This window comes from Callospermophilus lateralis, chromosome 11, assembly GCF_048772815.1.
Source record: "Callospermophilus lateralis isolate mCalLat2 chromosome 11, mCalLat2.hap1, whole genome shotgun sequence".
In the NCBI taxonomy this organism is placed as follows: Eukaryota; Metazoa; Chordata; class Mammalia; order Rodentia; family Sciuridae; genus Callospermophilus; species Callospermophilus lateralis.
This window is the reverse complement of record NC_135315.1, coordinates 82,133,774-82,138,344: the sequence shown is the minus strand read 5'-3', so window position 1 is coordinate 82,138,344 and position 4,571 is coordinate 82,133,774. Positions and strand designations below refer to the sequence as shown.

Below are 4,571 nucleotides of genomic sequence, written 5' to 3'. Positions count from 1 at the left end.
GCCAATCCTGTATAGCAGCTAACTTCAGAGGAATATTAGAAGTAAGACAAAGAAATGAAGGGATATTAATCATTTTAAGAAAATGACCAAAAGTACTATGATTCTATTATAGAATTCTGTCCAAGACAATGGGTAATTATCTCTGTCCAATACAAAAGATTAACATCTTTCAAGAGATCTTCATGATTTTTTACTGTAGTTATTTTTAATATTATCAAATAATGGGAATTAATCATGCTTTTTCCTTGTCAACTGCTGAAGATGAAACAGATTTTATGCTCCCCAAGTTGCCATCAGTTGTTGCTATTTCATCCTTCTTTATGTGGTGATAGTCTTTGTAGAACAACAAGAAACTGGAAATCTCAATTCCTCTAAACTTATCACTGTACCATGGTTTTTCATGCTTTTAAAACTGAGATTACCTTTTCTAGTTATTGACTAACATTTGTAGTAATTCCATATTTATTGAGACTCATTCTCAAAACACATGGTTTCTACTAAATTCAGATTGAAAATAGTAATCAGTTATCAAAATTTATTTTTCACACAAAATCATGATGGAAAATTATAAATAATAGTAAAAATTTTCCTTGTAAAGTACTACACACCAAAATAGAAGAAAAATCAAGTACAAAAATTTCTTCTTTAAAAGGCCACAGGCATAACTGAGAACACAAGAAATTTCTTAAAATTGTATTATGTCACTGTCTCAAAGAACTCTAAAATAAGAATCTCTCCCCATCACCATAATATATACTCTTATTTTATATACAATACATATTTATATATTTTATATGATATATATATATATATATATATATATATATATATATATACACACACACACACACATATATTTACCTTCAGAATACTCTTTCAGAAAATAGTAGTAATTGTAGCTATAACCAAAATCAAAATGCTCTTTTTGCATAAAAGATACAATTTATCTTAAATAAACATTTAAAGTGTATTTATATCATATACCCTATTCTTAAATCCTGAACCACCTATCCCTTTTTCTCTATCAATTTTTACATTGGTTTTTATATACTCTATTACTGGAAATTTAAACTCTGTAGTTCTTCTAAGTATACTTCTATAGAGCTTAGATGTGAGAATATCCTAAAATAACTTATTCAATGTTCATATAGAATATATGCGAAGGCTCGCAAGGTTCCCGAGCAGAAACTTGAACAGGACGTTGGTGCCACGGCACCAGAGGAGCACAGCCTGGTCTCCCCAAGCCAATGTGATGACTTCCGAGGAAAAGTGGGTAGAGAAGGGAGCCGGCTTCCTGCTGGAGTGATTCAAGGATTCAGATTTCGCTAGCATCGAGAAACCTTCGGGAGGGGGTTGCTTTCCTGTTGCATCTTTGATATCATTTCCTAGACTCTGCTCCATGATTTAACTTGAAATTCTGAAATGAAGATGGAAGAGGCAGTGGGAAAATTTGAAGAACTCATTGAGTCTGAAGTCCCACCGAAAACATCTGAACAAGAGACAGCCAAGGAGGAAGATGGATCTGTAGAACTAGAATCTCAAGTTCAGAAAGATGGTGTAGCAGATTCTGCAGTTCTTTCTTCAATGCCTTGCTTGTTGATGGAACTGAGAAGAGACTTTTCTGAGTCTCAATTAGCATCCACAGAGAGTGACAAGCCGACAACTGGTCGAGTTTATGAGAGTGACTCCTCTAATCATTGCATGCTTTCCCCTTCCTCTAGTGGTCACCTGGCTGATTCAGATACATTGTCTTCTGCAGAAGAAAATGAACCCTCCCAGGCAGAAACAGCAGTGGAAGGAGACCCTTCTGGAGTGTCTGGTGCCACAGTTGGGCGTAAGTCTAGGCGATCCCATTCTGAAAGAGAAACATCTACTATGGCTGCCAAGAAAAACCGGCAATCCAGTGATAAACAGAGTGGTGGAGTTGCCAAGGTTAAAGGTCATTGGAGCCAAAAGCATAAGGAGCGGATCAGACTACTGAGGCAGAAACGGGAGGCTGCTGCGAGAAAGAAGTACAACTTGCTGCAGGACAGTAGTACCAGTGACAGTGACCTGACTTGTGACTCAAGTACAAGATGATGATGAAGAGGTTTCAGGGAGCAGCAAGACAATCACTGCAGAGATACAAGGTCACTTGGATCCAGGATTCCTAGCAAGTGACAAAACATCTGCTGGCAATGCACCACTTAATGAAGAAATTAATATTGCCTCTTCAGATAGTGAAGTAGAGATTGTGGGTGTTCAGGAACATGTGAGGTGTGTTCATCCTAGAGGGGGTGTGATTCAGAGTGTTTCTTCATGGAAACATGGCTCTGGCACACAGTATGTTAGCACCCGGCAAAAACAGTCATGGACTACTGTGACCCCCCCAGCAGACTTGGGCTTCACCAGCAGAAGTTGTTGATCTTACCTTGGATGAGGATAGCAGGCATAAATGCCTACTGTAATACAATGTCACTGTGTTTCCTCTGCACTGTTTCCTTCTACTTTCCACTTCCTCCTCTTCTTTGTGACACAGAAGTTCATTGTCATAGCTTCAGCTTCAGAAGCTGTTTGTGACATTTGTAGAATTGAAACTCATGGAAACCTCTCCACACCTTTTTTTTTAATTAAAAGAAGTCACTTAGGAAAATAACTAATCACAGAGAAAATAATTTCTTCTTTCCCTCAGTAGGAATATGAAAATGATGAATTTCATTAGATAACTTCATTTTACTTGGTGACTTTTAATCTTAGGAAAGTTGCTTTCCTTTTAGAATAATAGTTTAATTGCCAAGTAAAGTGTTTCAGTTTCCGAATCTTGTATTTATTTTTCTGTATAATGAAATTAATATCTAGACTTGACCACTATCTGCCCACTTCATTGTCACTCCCACGTTAGGGCATTCGCACACATATCACTCAGGTCCTTATTGGCACCTGATAGGGCATGTGTATTTTAAAATCTGTCCTTAAAAATAGAAGACAGAAGTATTACAAGTGTTTTGTTCTTTCAGCTTAAGTCTTCTGCCTTCTTTCCTGACTTTACTCCTGGTTGACTTCCTCACAATACAAATAATTGACATGCCCCTTTGTATTTCTAAATACTGTTAAGGTGACTTATTTAGTCTCCTTGCTGCAATAATTCATAATGTTCTAAAGAATGTCTCCTTTGGAGCAGAGGCATTGTGGATTGGTAACCATCAAGAGGTTTTCTGGGAATGTTGAGAGAGTATTGAGAGATCAGTGGGAAAGTCTTTTTTCTTTAACTTTTTCCCCTGATTTATTAAAATAATGGGAGAACTTAGAAAACTATTACCTAGAAAGTCTATGAAAAACTGTGACTTCTGAGTCTTCAGGCGCTTGCAAGTCTTGAGAGAAAAGTACCTTCTTTCAAAGCTGATCTCTCCATAAGGCATGTATGACAACTGTTTCAGTACCTACGCTGAACTGGACCTGATATCATATTTGGGTTTTTTTTTCTCTACCTTCTAATATATATATATATATATATATATATATATATATATATATCATAATAAAAAACAAGACATAAGAAGTCAGTGCAAACCATATTAATGGCACTGTAAGTCTCACAGTATCAAAAAGTAATAATAGCAAAGGGTAGTTGAAACTTCAGGGAATTCAGGAAATGCCAGCATTGGAGTTTTGTGGCATTAGTTACTACCTTTTTTCCTATAACATGTAGATACTAGTGAATTATTTTAAAAGCAATACCTAGAGTTAGAACACTATGTATTGTGCACAGGGAGGTGTGAAGTAATATTGGCTCAGAAGACTTCACCTTTTGTTTTTCAGTGTTTTTGTTTGCTTCTTAAATTGTTTTTTGTTTCCATTGTTATGATATGAAGTTCCTATGCCCTTTGCTTTTTTCCCCAAATACCTTGGTAGCTCTTACTGATCATAAGACCATGAGATCTGCCGTTTTCAGTTTCCATTCAGTGAACACACATTTACCAAGTGCCTGCTCTGCACCAAGCACTGTGCAGGGTGGGTGCATGGAAGCACTGAGATGAATGAAGGCACGGCTTACATGTGCATGCATCATAGTCTGCCTGGCTCTACCTGCCTGGCCTTTTCTTCCTTTTTTTAAATATAAAGACAACTTTATTCCTTTACGCTACTTCCTGTTACTTGAGTTCTTCTGTATGCCCCTTTTTCTACAGAAATGTACTTCAGCATGTGTTCTTTGATTTTTCTATTAGCCTCTCATTTGATCTGGCCTCTGTTCTTCTCCAACTTTTGATTTTTTTCCAACCTACTTTTAATTGGTCAGGCCTTTAAGATCACGAACCTCCAATTCTAGCACCTCATGTATCATTCTTTCACATGGCTGTAATCCTAGACAAAAACCAAAGACCCAGAGGGCAGAGCGAAACAGGACCTTCTGAAGATTTACTACTGGTGTATCCTTGGACCTTCACATCTTACTTTAGGATTAATTTATTGAATTTTACTGTTACATTTTTTTTTTACTTGAATTAAAATACTAGACAAAGCAGAAATGTACAATTTCTGGTCTGCGTTTTCCAGGAAAATCATTGGGAAAAGAGTAGAGTGGAGTATATAAC

At 36.7% G+C, this 4,571-nt stretch overlaps 1 pseudogene; it reads left to right on the top strand.

Annotated features, from left to right (window-relative positions):
- Positions 1–1,422: 1,422 nt before the first annotated feature.
- On the top strand, positions 1,423–2,447 carry LOC143387717 (protein ARK2N pseudogene; annotated as a pseudogene).
- Positions 2,448–4,571: the final 2,124 nt, after the last annotated feature.